Source organism: Balaenoptera physalus (genome assembly GCF_965194825.1).
Source record: "Balaenoptera physalus genome assembly, chromosome: 2".
NCBI classification, from domain to species: Eukaryota; Metazoa; Chordata; class Mammalia; order Artiodactyla; family Balaenopteridae; genus Balaenoptera; species Balaenoptera physalus.
In genome coordinates, this window is record NC_138883.1 from 168,270,161 (window position 1) to 168,285,496 (window position 15,336).

Here is a 15,336-nt window from a genome sequence, read left to right on the forward strand (position 1 = left end):
TCCCATGTAATTAGTTTGTTCTGGGAGCTCATTTTTATTATGAAAATAATTTGCGGTAAGTAGTTATAAGGGAGGGGGCTCAAGCTGGAAGGCTTCGGGATAATATTTCCTGTATGAAACCTTCCCTACCATGACAATTCATTTTATTCCTTGGAAGTCAAACATCTACTTTACATCTAATTTCAGATCAACAGACTCAACAAGCTCAGGCCCTCGACTGTCTGACAGCATTTCTGTGGCATTCCAGTTGTGAAGGGAATTAAAGGCTTCAGGCATCAGTGGCCGTGTATTTCCTTCCAGAGTACCTATTTCTGGGGTCCTGTTTCTCTTTCTAGCTTCTCTCTCCCTCCTGGTGCCAAATTGATTGCATGGAAGATACAGGGACTGATGGAGGATGGAGGGAGGGGAAAGCCATGCCCATACCTGAGTGACTACCCTTTGGAGACATTGACCACTTTTGTTCATGGTACCCTGAAGCCAGGAGGAAGAGGGGAGGTGCTTTCATTTTCTTTTCTAAAACCAATCTCTCTGCCACTGCTCCGGATCCTATCCATACCAACCCCCAGGAACTTTCTCTCAACTATTTTCAATTTTATCCTCCACTTGGCTCTTTCTCCTTTGCCTTCAAACATGAGTAAGTTCATTTGTATTAAAAAGAAAAAAGAAAAAAAAGACTTAATCTTACCAGTCTTCAAACAAATGTTCTTTCCCTGGTGCTTCTCTTTCTTTGTGATTCACTTCCTGACTTTTATGTACTTTGCAGTTTTGGCCCTATCCTGAAATACCTTTATTTCTAACGTGTTAACTCAATAAAATCAAACCTCAGTACAGAAAAGAACTCCAAGAGACGATCTGATCTCAATCCATAACTTCAGGCATCGGTGGCCATGCATTTTTCCCCCAGAGAACCTATCTCTAGGACCTTATTTCTTTTTCCTACGTCCTTCTACCTCCCGGTGTCGATTTGACAACGTGGGAGATGGATGGAGAACGATGTTCTGCCTGTATCTGCAGTGATTCCCCATGTTTCAGATAAGGCACTGGGACCAACAGCCAGGGGAGGCTGTGTCTTTGGATAAATCTTAAGGTGTTGTCTCATGCTTTTCAATCTTTTAACTATGTTTGATACAGTTGAAAGGCCAGTTGGGTTTCCAGGACATGGTGTTTTGAATTTAATTTTGAATAATAGGGGAGAACTGGTTAAGGACCTGGACACTTATAAAAAGTCACAATAACCCTGTGGATCGATAAAGAACCACCATAAACAGAGGGCCTTCTATGAGGAAAACCACCGGCATGGTTCTAAAAGAGAAAGATGACTGACTTAAAAACGATTCAGAGCTGAGTCATTGTTTAATTAGGGTTCTTTATTTAGACTCTGGAAATATTTCCAAGAGAAAAAGGGGGCACTGACTAAGTTACAGTATAAAAGACACTATGTTTAGATATGTATTCAAATATGCACAATTGAGTCTCTTTCATTGGGATAGTTTTATAGTCACCTTTCCGAGAATAGTTCTATCACTAAAATAGCCATATATAATTTTTTCCTTTTTTTTTTTTTTGGACTTGTCTTCTGGCCACTAATATTAAACAGTTGGTAAGAAAACTCTGCATTGCATCTTAAAATGAAAATATATATCAGTTAGATTGCCTTGTTGTATGTGTATTTGGTGGTGTTTGTTTTGGTTAGTCTGTTGAGTGATTCAAACAGGAAAATTCAGAAGAACAAGATGAAGGCTGTGTATTTGCTCTGGGGAGAGTTCCTAATCACAGGAAATTGCAGGAAGCTGACCTGGCCTAGGAGACTGAGGGTTCGCAGACTCTGAGCTGCTAAGGTCCATCTTGGACCCTGGGCAGAGCCAGCTGGGCTCTGACAATCAAGGAGCCGGAGCAATGTGACAAGGGCAAGGCCACTGACATCCTTGCCACTACCATTACATATAACCATCCCATTGTCTTTGAGTCATTCCCTTGGGGTTTAGAGAGGAGCTCAGGTCACCTGCCTGGGCCCTGGCTGCCAGGACTGCTGAAAAGTGTTGGGGGAAAGGGAAGGAAAAGATCTGAGAAAGATTACTCTTCCAGCTTCCTTAGATTGGAGGATGAGAAGACAGATTCTCTCAACAAGTCTGTACAGTGGAGAGAATTTCTCTAGAAAAGAAAGGGACCTTGGATTTTGGACAGCTCCCCCTGCTACCCTCCCCCACCCTCAGTATTCATTATAGAGAGAAAATGTATTCGAAGACTCTGGCTAATAAAAATTCCATCTGTCCTCTGTTGATTTATTAAATTACTATAGAACTCATAACACTGTTCTAAGCGTGGTTAATATTGAATATATTGTAATAATTTCTAGCATTGTATACTTTTGTAATCCAACTCAGTTAAAAGTACATACCTTTACACAATTAGAATCAGGCATTGAGGAATATAACATGCATGTTTTAGGGGGTGATGTCATTTCTTCAGCTTCAGATATCACCCTTGTTTCACATTAAACCAGCAATATCTAGCGAAGAGTTTAAATGCTTTATTTAATAGGAACTAAATTAACAAGATCCTCTGACCTTTATACTCTTCAAATAATATTTCTTTAACTCTGAATACCATCATTTCACATTTAGGAGAAATTTCATCTCACATTCTTGCATTCTATCTAGTGCAACCAGTTTGGATTTCTCAAATGAGAAAATTTCATCGTTAGCCAGTGGACCAGAGGGAGAAATTCAGCTGCAAAAAAGGGCAAGTTTCACAATTGCTTTTCTCACAAAGATTATGCTGGTAGAGGATAACCCTCTGATAATTAAAGTGTCACTCTGAATCGTAGAATGTTTTCAATAATTCTGCTACTAATAGTAATTTGCAGTATCAAACAATAACATTTCATTCATTCAGACTCAGTAGTTTCATATTCCTCTTATCTCTAAGTCTCTAAATTCTGAAATAATTTGGAATACAGCTGGTTTGAAATCAATATTTACTAAGCAAACTCTCTCTTCCAAAATCTTACAAACCGGGTAGCAATACTCAAAATGTTCTAGGAGCCTCTTTATTTTATTCAAAGACAAGATTTTTGGGTAGTACCATGTATTTTTATTTTTTTAACAACCAAATGATTGCAAATGGCTATTTTAGGGTCAACAATTAAAAATGTGTTTGTGACACATTTTAATTGTGTTCAATGAATTTTTTTCATAGTTTCATCCATGATTTCCTTTCCACTTAGCAGTGTGTTTCTCTGGTTATTAAGAAGGGTCGATGTAAACAGATTTCCATTTGGGGAAATGTTGTCCTAAAGGGTTGTACTGTTCTGTGTGCCCTCAGTTCACTGACATCAACTAAACTACCAGAACTTCTGGCAGCATAGAAATCTGCTGACTGTAGGGAAAGATGGCAAAGTCAAGTTCTACTTTGGAGGGTTCCTCGGTGATCCTGAAATCTTCCTCTGCAGACGAGGTGCCTCTTGATCTCATCCGTAATTTCAGTATCTTTATGTTGGGCAACTCATGTTCTTCGGTGGCCCAGCCTCCTGCTACGGGTCCTGAATCCCGTGGTTATTTCCCATTTGGTACGGCTGATGGAATCCAGGCATCTCTGTGCAGCAGGCTCTTGAAATAATCCAGCAATCAGAGCTGCCCATCACTCCCAACAAAGGGAGCAGAGAGGCCCATCAGAGGTGGCCCAGCCATTCATTCAGTCTCTCTGATTCTCAATTGGCCTTCCTGATTTCCTTCCGCCCCCAACTACACAAGCCTGCCCTTATTTTCATGGTTGATCTAGTTTAATATGTTTCCATTCTTTGGTAGTGTCTAACTTAGGTTTTGTGAAAAACTGGAAGTTAAAACCTCTGGCTTTGGGTAACTTGTACAAAGGCGTATGTGGGATTACGAGGCATTCTGTGCTACATACACATCATACATGTATACATTGTACTCTTTGTTCTTCCTGTGTTTTTTTAATCAGCATGAATCTCTAATTACTCAGCAGTTGCTGGGTGGAACCATGACATTATTATTTGTATTTTTCAGATGGAGAGACTGAGGTCCTGAATTTGTACTGGTTGTCCTGTGCACTGTGTGTCCAGAAGACGGAGTTGGAGTCCCAATCCAGAGCCCCTGGGTGTCGCCCCAAAAGACTGTGCTACTTATCGGTGGAGGACGCCTCCTTCTCATTTTCTTTCTAGGTAAGTCTATCTTTTTATTAAATCATAAAGCGAGCATTCATCATCTTGACAGTGAACGAATTATGAGCTAAAGGCCTGTCTCTAAAACTTGGCTTCTGTTAATTCCTCCCTAAGCCCCGAGGAACAAAATGTCTGAGTTGAACTGTTCACTTTTCCTCCAATGTGTACTTATTCTGATATGCAGCTGTTTTATTTTTTTTTATCCATTCTTTCTTTGAGCTTGCAGGCAGTGCCGTCGATATAGGTATTGCTTTTCAGGCTATGTTTTATGTTAGCCTGTCTTTGTGTTCAGACTCTGGCTTGAAGCCATCATGATGACTAAAGAATAAGAGAATGTTCAAACATCATGAACTTTTCGCAAACAATTTGTGAACCTCTGTAGGTATCTGATGACTTCGTGTCTACGGAGTGAATAGAATGAATCAAAAATAAGAACCCTTTTAGTCATACCCCATGATATGATTTTGATCAAATTCAGGGTCCCACAAAAGTGGCAAAATTAATTTGCCAGTTTCATTGAGGTTCTTTTACTTTGCCCAGATTAGCCTATGGAGGTGGACTTGGGTGTCTGGAATGGTGGGATGACCAAATTGACCTCCAGCTTTAGCTGTACTCATTTGGCCCAAATTCTGATCATAAATCCACCAGTTCAATACTTTATACTAATAAAAGCAATTTCCATTTTGAGTTTTCTCCCATTGCAGAGGTCCTCATAGAGCCCTTACCATTCCAACACCACACTGTAAAATTTTGATATTCGATCCAGAAGAAGCTAGGAAAGAGAATAGATACATACTGTCCCAGTACAGTCCTTATCAACTTGGATTTGCTTTAGTGAGCAGTGTGAATCAACACTCAGCCTCACTGCTTGTTACCCAAGAACATCACGACTTGAGAGTCACTGGCAAGAAGTCATTGAACTTAGTTTCAGCAACCTCAGAATCAGTAATTCATGGCTTCCACGTTTGTACCGGCTCTGATGCAGGAAATTCACTGAGTCATACAAGAGTCAGACTTACAGAACAGCTCCTGAATTCAGGGAACCAAAGAGGGCGTTTCCTCCCCTTCTGTGAAGTGACAGTGTTGGTGGAACACCATCAAATAAGAGAGAACCTGTGGATGCTGGACTTCGTACAGCTAGAGAGCTGGTTAGTAGGTCCTAGTTACTCTCAGCCAGAAGCTAAACCTCAGAAAGGGAGTTCAGGAGTCCTCTTAGCTCCCGGTGATTTACTCTGATTTCCCTTCGTAGGCATATGGAGTCAATTTTCTACTGTCTCTATAAATACTGTTGTGTCTGTCTCTCTGCCAAACCAGCTACCTTTCTCACCCCAGGGAGAAGCCAGAGATCAGACATTCCTACACTACAGCCCCATTAGACATCATAAGGGGAGGGAGCAGATTTGGCAGTCAAAATGATGTGTGTATTTGAATCTTGAAAGAGCCAGGCTAAACTTAGAGTCAGTGGGCTCCCATAAATAACCTGTGTTCCTCTCTCTTTGTGTGGTTTGGACTAGAATGCCTTTCTCTTTAGAGTTGTACAAGCAGCCAGAGATCAAAGAGTCACCCGTTTATGGCTGCGTAGTTCATCACAAAGTCATCATGCTCAGCGGGGGGACTTGGGCCCCAGCACTCATAATTTTCTCCTGTTACGATTTCGTTGCATAGATTGGGTCTGGAGGGCACTCAAAGAACTTGCAACTACTTTAAATAACTTTTTTTAAAAAAGAGTACGATGAAAATTCACTTTCAAAGGAGGGTTAAAACTTAACTGGCAACTTTCTGGGCTGTGGAATGTGGTAAGAGGGAAGAGGAAGTAAAGAAATTGACCCATTACCACATGGAATGTGGTTTAAAAAGAATAATAGAAGGCAGAACAGTATCCTGTGTAATTGACTTACCCTTGAGTCAACATTATGGAGAGCCTTTGATAAGCAGAGCAGAACATATACAGGGATTTTTTTTTTTTTTTAAAGCCCAAACTAGATAATGTATTTGAAAAACAGACTTGGAACTAGTTTGCTAGAATGTGAAGAATAAACGTGTTTCAAAGTATAGCGTTGGTGATGTTAACAGTCCCCGGATTGTGGTTAATCACAGTGATTCAAACTAGTGACTACTATTTGTTCAACGTCTACTGTGTGCGTGTGCTGGGCGGTGTACGTGGTATCTTTTAATCCTCCCAGCCACACACAGGGAGGTGTATTCTTCCCACTTATACACAGGGAAACGGAACTGCACAGAGTTTAAGTGCATTGCACAAGGTCACTCAGTCGTTAAGTGGTGAGCCCAGAATCTCTGGAATGAATCAGAAGTGGCGGCCAGTTAGCCTGTAGTTAGTGTTTCTGAATCCCCACGCCTCCTCTGGCCTCTGTTGCAGGAGTTATCGGAGCTCCTTTGCTTTCTGAGTTGGGGGGCTTTGCAGTCTTGTGCTTGCAGCCGTTCAAGCCAGAGTCCATCATCTCCAAGTCCTGCTTCCCTGCCTTCCCCATTACCTCACCCACAAGTCCCGCTCTGGCTTCTAAAACTGCCACCAACCACACTCAGGCCTCCTGCAGGGAGCAATCCCTTGAAGGCATGATGAAGAAAGTGCTTAAAGAAAATACTTTGTCAGGTCTATTGCCCTTCTCAAGGGCAATAAGGGATCCTTATTGGACTTCTTGTTTAATTTGTATACAGTATGTCAAATACTTTCTTTGAAAGACAACTCAAGATACTCAATGAGTCTGTGTGTTTGTCCACAGGCGGTCAGACTTGATCCCTGCCCCTCGTACAGCGTATTGCATAGCTAAGGTCCTTGATCTGGTGTTTTTGCATGAATAATCAGGGACTACGAATCTAGTAAAATAACTCCTATCACATGCTTGATCAGTTACAGTGATTGCCCGAAGAACATTTCTTCAAACGTATTCTTTTAACAGGAATCACGTTCTAGTTCGTTATACTTTCTTACTTAAATCTTAATCGAAGCTGAACTGTGTGAATCTAAAAAAAAAAAAGTATGTGGTGTAGTGCAAAGAACTCAATGAATAGAGTCAATACAAAGTCTCAGTGGCTATGGAATCTCTGGGAGCCTTTGTCCTTGTCACAGGTACAACCTGCATCACAGAGATGCCACAAGATCACATAATTCAGATGATGGGAAAACTACAACCCTCTACAAATGTTACCTTCTTTCTGTTCCTTTCCGTGTTATTACCTTTCGTCCATCCCATCTCTTTATACTGCTTTAAAAAATAGTTTAAAAGGGTCAGAAATAGAAGCAAATAATCAATTGATTCTTTTTTTACCAATTTAATTGAAAAGCAATTGAGAGCATCATCCAAAATCCTGTGGCTCTTCCCCCCTCCAAGTTTTCTTGAAAGATTTCACACGTGCAGCGTAAGAAATTGTGAGTCAGCCTTCTCCGATCCTGACTTTAAGAGTTGCAGAAATCATCTGCCAGGCAGCACATATGTTCTTAGTTCCATGAGAGGAAGAAAACACATTTGCTGAAAAGAAATGGAAATTTTAAAACCAGTTGAGTTGTAATAAAGACACTTCAAATTTTGCTAGCTTCTTTTTCCCTCTGGTGCCTGACTGCCTTCCTGGCCCTGACAGTTTCTCCTGCTCATGAGGCATCTGTCACCCCAAACTCTCTCTCCCTGGGGCGTGGGCTCCAGTTGGCCGTGGAGGGAAGGCACAGGAAGTGCAGAATGACAGAAAGGTGGAATTATGATGCAGAAATAATAAGTCAACAGTGACTACTTCTTGAATGCAAGGCACTCAAAGGCTGTAAATCCATTTTCTTATTGAGATCTTGTAACAATTCAATGTGATAATAACCTTTGGTAATAAACTGCAGTCTGCAGTTGAGGGAACATGGCCTTAGCAGATGAAGTCACTTGGCTAAGGTCACACAGCTAGCGAGCCAGGCAGAGGTGAATCATAACGCCCCTCAGTATAACATTACATACGGGACCTCCAGACGTGGGGGAGGTATTTTCTTATTTTCTCCTGGGCAGTTGTCTTCAAGGAAGCATACTCATGACCCCGTAACATCCTTAAGAACCGACTGCTGGCCAGTACTATTGCCTCTATGTTAACATTGCAGAAACCAGATGCCAGCAAGTTGTGGGTTTCTTTTGAAGCAAAAGAAATCAATTATAGGGGAAATGAAACTCTCAACTCAGTGCTCTACTTAAGAAATTTTAAATTCATTTTGTGATGCTTTTTGCCCTTCTTCACCTCTCACTGAAGCTGTTCTCTTCCTTGGTAATTTACTTGGTGGTTCTCGTGGATTGTTGGTCAGCATGTTTTTATTCATTAAAATGTGTGAGTAAAAATCGATGCGATGGGAGAACCATGGCAGCCTCGGCCACAGAACAAAGGCTTTTCTAAACCAGCATTTCTCCCATCACATCTGGGTAGATGTTTCGTGTGGGTTTTCTTTCCCCAAGTATCCAATGGCATGATTGCATGTTTAGACAGAGTCGACAGTGACATTTTCTTCGACCAAAAAAACAAAAAAGAAAGTAATGAAAAAAAAGGAAGAAATTTCTACATTTAACTAGAAAACCTAAAGGCAAGTTGAATAACGCTTTGAAAATTTATTTCCATTTTGTGATCTAAAGCAGACCTAAGGTGTTTCTGCAGACAGGTGGTACAGTTGCAGGTCTGCTGTGAGTCCTTGGGTAAAGGATTGTGTTGACTTTCTGAGACTATTTCAGGATTCACCATCGCAAAGGACTTTGAAACATGGTGTTAAACTCCATTGAAATGGGTCACAGTGTAAATGTTAAAGAGAAAACCAACCCAGGTAAACCCAGGATCTTGGCTCCGTGTCAAACCTCACCATTTAAAACCCCAGCTCAGGGACTTCCCCGGCGGTCCAGTGGTTAAGACTCTGCGCTTCAAATGCAGGGGCTCAGGTTCCATCGCTGATCCCACATGCCATGTGGTGTGGCCAAAAATAGTAGAAACCCCAGCTCAGCCTTCCAGAAGTCCTCCAAGGGAGCCTTCTCTAAGCCCATCCTTGTCACAGACACCAGCCCTGTGGCTTCCTTGATCCCGCTGAAACTTAGCCAAGAAGCAAAAGCTCAGAGAGTGCCATTTTGCATAAAACTATCAGGCAGGAACGAGCACAGCAAGGGAGAAATTCCTTAGTCACAGAAATCCGAGGGGTTTGATGGTAAGACAGTAGTCTCTGCCTTTCAGATGAGTGGGGAAAATTCTCCCTTGTGCCTTTGAATGAGGGATTTCCCTAAAGACAATACTGAACTCTGTGTTTAGTTGCTGAAATTCTGCAACCCTGGGATTTTTTTTTAAAAAGTCAGAGCTTTCGGAGGAATGTAATGCCCATTATAATGAACTGTAACTTAGGAGTACCCAGTAGATACAAGAGAATTGAAGGCTTTTTAAATACGGTCTTAACCAAAATATTTAAACTTTGGCTAGATCAAGCCGACACTGATTTCCACATGCCTCAGTGAGTAGAAAAATGTACCTTTCAAAACTAGAACTTTTTTTGGTCACTGATAGCATCTTACCCCATAACATTTTTTATGATTGAAATGCAGTTAATCTTCATTATTCACAGAGTCTGTATATGCAAATTCGCCTGCTCACTAAAATACATTAAATCAATACTTAGGTGCTTTCACAGTCATTCAGGGACAAGTTGCGGAAAACGCACACACGTTCCGAGCTGAGGTGCACCCTCTGCCTCCCTGTTTGGCTCATACTGTAAGAAAGTGTCCTTTTCATGGCCTCAGTGTCACATTTTTCACATTTTTGTGCTGTGCGTTGATGACATCACCATTTAAAACGGCCCCCAAGCGAAGTGCGGTCGTTCTCCCTAGCGATCCCGAGTACAGGAAGGCTGTGACGTGCCTTACAGAGATAGTATGTGTTCGATATGCTTCGATCAGGCGTGAGTTACAGCGCTGTTGGCAGTGAGTCCATGTTCATGAGTCAACCAGATATGTTAAACAAGATGTCCTTTGACCGAAACACATAAAACAAGGTTATGTATTCATTGTTTGATGAAAACGTTGTGACCAGAGGCTCTCATGAACCGTACCCTGTATTCTCCCCTAGGAGCAGTGATTTAGTACCTGCTAACTCAGTATTCCATGGATACTATAGAACATGAGTACTGCAAATAATGAGAATTGGCCGTATGTGACTGAAAGCTCTGTACCGTCTGCTTACTTGAGTGGCTCTGTGGTGTGTAGATAGTCTTCACTTACCGTCTCAGGTGGGACTCAGAAATGTCCTGCTGTGTTTGGGACGGGGGTTATGGAGACTGGATGAGAATCCAGTGAATTTTATACATGAGGCAAAGAAAGGGAAGCTGGTACTGGAATGTGGAGAGAGAAGAGAAACGTGGCCATAGGTCATGGCCAGGATTGCCATAAAGGAAGGGAGGTGGAGGTGGAGGAAGAAACTGAAGAGAGAAATCTGAAAGTAGAGGAAAAACTGCATGTGTTCATAGTGAAACTCAGAACTGGTACCCAAGATAATGCCATTAACCATGGGATGTGTCATTGAAAGTGTTCAACATCCTCCTCCCACTGGATTATAGAGCAGGAACATTAACGTGCATAAGGTGTCATCTGTTGTATTTTCTTGAGAAGCAGTAGGTGAGATACCGAGACATTCAGCAGAACTTAATGACATCATTTTTACATAAACTGAGCTTTGTTTGTTTTTTGTTTCATTTTGTTTTGGTTTTGCCTCGTGTAAGGTCATGACTCTTTGTTTCACAGCTATCCAGAAGAGACAATTTTGATTTTGAATAGATAGCATCTGTAGAAATGTTTCTCTTAAGCCAGGGGCACTTGGATGCACTTAAGGTAATGGAATTTTATAACCTATTTAATTCGCGATGGCAAGAGAGAGATTTTTACTAGCTAACTTAGAGAAACGACGTGTTCTTGTATTCATGCAAAAAGTAATTTGTGTTATAGGCAGGAAATAGAGTTTACAGTTTGAAATAAACAAATCATTGCTTTAAACAGTGTAGGAGAAAGCATACTACTTCAGAAATTATTGCTTGTTTACGGGCATTTGCTTGTTGGAAACGAAAGACTGAAATGAGGGCCCCTGTATCATTAGTCTGCTATGTGAGAAATGAGAAAGTATATACAGGAACCCAGAGCAGGAGAGAGAATTTCCCATAATCCCATGTGGACATGATAAATTGTACCATTTGGCCACTTACTGGTATATTAGATCAATACAGCATCTAACTCATGAGCTTCAGTTAGAAATCTCAAGTCTGATGGAAAAGTATTTTTTTGTATTTCAGAAAAGATTCTCAAAACTTTAGGAAAAATCAGTGCTGACGAAATATGGCCAAATTATATCTTCACATATGAAAAAGGTACTATTTTTTTCTAGGAGTTTGAAAGTCATTTTGAGCATTAAGATTTTTTTTAAGCAGTGTTAAAATCACATTGAACTGCTGCTAATGAGTTATATCATACTCATATTTTTTGAAAATTAAACAAAATAAGGCACAAAATATACAAGACAAAAATTAATACAAATTTTTCAGTAAGTATTAGCTATTATAATAATATTGTTGTTATAGTGAATGTTGACCCTACAATAGTATATAATTATCTAAGTGTCCTGAACCAAGTATCATTTTCTTTTGATTATCATGCAAATGACCTTGTCATTCTTGAAAACCCCTAGAACCAACAAAGTAAAAGATAGGAAATAATGAAGCAAAAGGAAATTTTGAGGGCTACTAAGATACTTTCCTGAATCCTCCAAGACATTTCCTATAAAAGACTATGCATTGATTTTGCTGGTCTGCATTCATATCTGCTTTGTTAGTCAGGGTAATTAAAACTCACTGCTATAACGAGCGACTTCAAAATCTCAGTAGCTTAAAACACTAAAGATTTATTTATTGCTAACGTCACAGTTATGTAGAGTCCGGTGACTCCTCTGGGGGTTCTCCTTTAAATGGTTTCTTCCACCTTATAGCTTCCCCAGTCTCAGAGGAAGGGAAAGAGTTTGTACTGTCATTAGGGAAGTTTAGGGCCAGGCCTACACATAACAACATACTTTCCACTCACATTCTTTAGACCAGAATCTCATCCTAAGACCACAACATAACTTCAGATTATTCTGGGAAGTGCTGTCTTCCTGTTTGCATGGAGAAAAGAAACAGGATATGCTTTACTGATTCTAAAGAGATACTAAAGGTTTAAACTTTCCAGTGTGCTCTGTATATTTCTTAGCATGCCATCAAATAGGGTTAACAATTTATTATAAGGGCACCGTTTGACACCATAATTTTTGTATCTCAGCATGCACAGTTGATGTTGGTCCAAGTCTTCCCTGAAGCTTCCCTGATCATCTCACCATGCCCTATAGTGACCCTCTGATCTATACTGTTATAGTGACGTTTAGCAAATCATCTTTGTAGTCTTTATTCTTTCTACTTATTATACGTATTATCTTCCTATTAGACTCTAAGCTTCTTACATAGTCTAGTCTAGTCTAGTCTAGTATGATATAGTACCATATCATATAGTATTGTATGGTAGTTAATGACATGGTCTCTGCAGTCAGACTGCAAAGGTTTGAATCCTGGTTTCATTACTTACTAGCTATTTACCTTACCTAATTATCTAACCTCTTTGTACCCTAGTTTCCTCATTTAAAAATAAGCATAGTCACTAAAGTGCATACCTCATATATTTGTTATGAAATTGCACATGATAAAGTATGTAAAGCACTGAGAATAGTAAGCATTTAAAAACTCCTAGTGAGTCCTTGAGAAATGTCAAATGTAATTACTTATACAACAGAACTATCACTTTTTATTCTTGAATCCTCTACTGCAGCTAGCATATAGGCCTGCCCACAGAAGGTCACAAGAAGTGTTTACTAAGAGAAACAATGAAGATTTTTGATTGATGAAGTAGAGAGTCTTCTACTTCCACATAAGAATCCTTCCTCAGTCTATTGCCTCCAGTTCCACACAGATACCAACATTAAGGTATAATGTTTTTTCTTTATAATTAGGAATTAACCTTAAAACGGCTTTTTTTTCACGTAAACAATGCAACGCACTAAACTTTAAGTGAAACACTTCCTGATATAGCATGTCTAAAATTCGGGATCAAATAAAACATCTAATTAATTTTCATGTATACCTGAGCTGTTATGAACATAAAGGAAACCTGCAAAGGCCACAGATGATACGAAAGTGCAATTCCACAGAAGTACAGAAATTCATTCTGAGGTGTTTGCCTATTCCTTGTGACCTGGAACCTGGGTTCCAATGGTTACACACAGCAGATCAGAAACCAAGCCTAGGACAAGAGCAGAGTAAGAAGATAGATCGGAGACATAGATAAAAAACAAGAAGGGCGATTAGTATTAAAAAATCCCACATCTCATAGAGAATTAATAGAGATAATTGCTTGCCTCAGCCTTCATTCACTCTGAGAGGAGCAGGAGAAAGAAAATAGCCATCTTCAAAATGCCTAATCTCAATCCTACCAGGTAACCATTGTAGCCACCAAAAAAGGGCAGAATTTGAGTTCAAAGTGGCATCAAGTTGATAGTCTCCCAGGTACTTGACTGGAGAAATGCAAATCTTCTCTGAAAGAATGCATCTTAAACCTAAGCCTCACATTTAGGAAAAAAGTTTCCAGGGAACATGAACTCACACACAAAAAAATTACCAAACGAAAGGGAATAGAACACTATTAGCAAAAGCCAAGAGAAACAGCAAAGTGAAGAATTTCAAAATTGGAGTTTTTATACCAGGAATATGTAAGTTTTATATCTTTAATACTCTCAAGAAACTAAAAGCATATAGCTATAGCAAGTGTCAAAGTTACATGACATTAAACTGTGGAATTTGGAAAATATTAACTTTCTGGAAATGAGAGATATAATAATTGAAATCAGAAACTGCTTTAAACATCAGGTTAGACTAATTGAAGAAAGAATGTGTAAACTAGAAGATAGATTAACAGTAATAATTAAGAATGCCATGTAGACAAAGAGGAGGTAAGCATGAAAGAGGAGTTGAAAGGTGAAGAAAATATAGAAGGGAAGGTAGAACAAATGTCAAATTGGAGGTATAGGACAGGAGTGGGCAAATTGTTCCTGTAAAAGATCAGAGAGTAAATAATTTAGGGTCAGTGGGCCACAAGGGCTCTATCAACCCTGCCATTGTAGTGCAAAATGACACTCGGAGAAATACTCAACTCTGTCATTGTAGTACAAAGCACCCATAGATAATAACATAAACAAATGAGCCTGGTTGTTTACTTACAAGAAAACAGCATACTTGATTTGGTGCATGGATCATAGTTTGTCAACTCCTAGCCTAAGAAATAATAGAAAATCAGGGCAGAACAAAATTTGAGAAGATAGTGGATTACATCTCAATCAACATGCCCTCCCCCCAAAAGTAAAACAATTACATCTCAAAAGAAAAAGAAAAGGTACAATAATGGCTGGGAATTTTCATTAAATAATAGAACACAACCATTCTCAGATTCATAAGACCAAAAAATCCAAAGCAGGGTAAAGTAAAAATAAATTCACAACTAGATAAATTATTGTGAAACTGCAGGACAAGAATGACAAAGAAAGATTTTAAAAGTCGCCATTAAAAATTATTAAATTCATTCCCCTAAAAAGATGTAGAAACTGGACAAAATTTTCAAAAATATATCAGGGCCCTGGAAATTGACCTAAGATAAACAATAATTGTGAAGCATTTATTCATGAAAAACTGCTAGAACTTTGAGCGAGAATGGTAGAAATCTGTGATCTTCATACCTGGAGTTAGTCCAGACACCCCACTACCAGCAGCAGCTTGGCTGATGCTATCTATAGTTTTACATGAGTGGGGTTGGATGTGAAAACCAGAAGTTTAACTGTCAGAGAGGAATGACTTGGAATGAAAGGTGAAAACCCACACTCAAGAGTTTTGTCAGTAAAAGTAGCAAAGTTGATAGGAAATGAATTGGAAAAATCTGGTGCTCTTCACCTTAAACTTGAGGTCCCATTTGAGTGAGCAATGGACAAGCAAGAAATTTAATAATGAGATCTTGAAAGTGAGAAAATCCCAAAGAAATGACAAAAAAATTCTTGGAACTAATAAGCAATTATAGCAAGGTAGGAGGATGCAA

At 39.6% G+C, this 15,336-nt stretch overlaps 1 protein-coding gene across 1 annotated transcript in view; it reads left to right on the top strand.

Annotated features, from left to right (window-relative positions):
- The first annotated feature begins 896 nt into the window (after positions 1-896).
- The window catches only part of KIAA1217, a 496,866-nt gene continuing 482,426 nt past the window's right edge, over positions 897-15,336 (top strand). The window contains exon 1 of the mRNA XM_082449577.1: positions 897-4,183. The gene's annotated coding sequence lies outside the window, so the exon portion shown is untranslated. The remainder of the gene's footprint in view (positions 4,184-15,336) is intronic.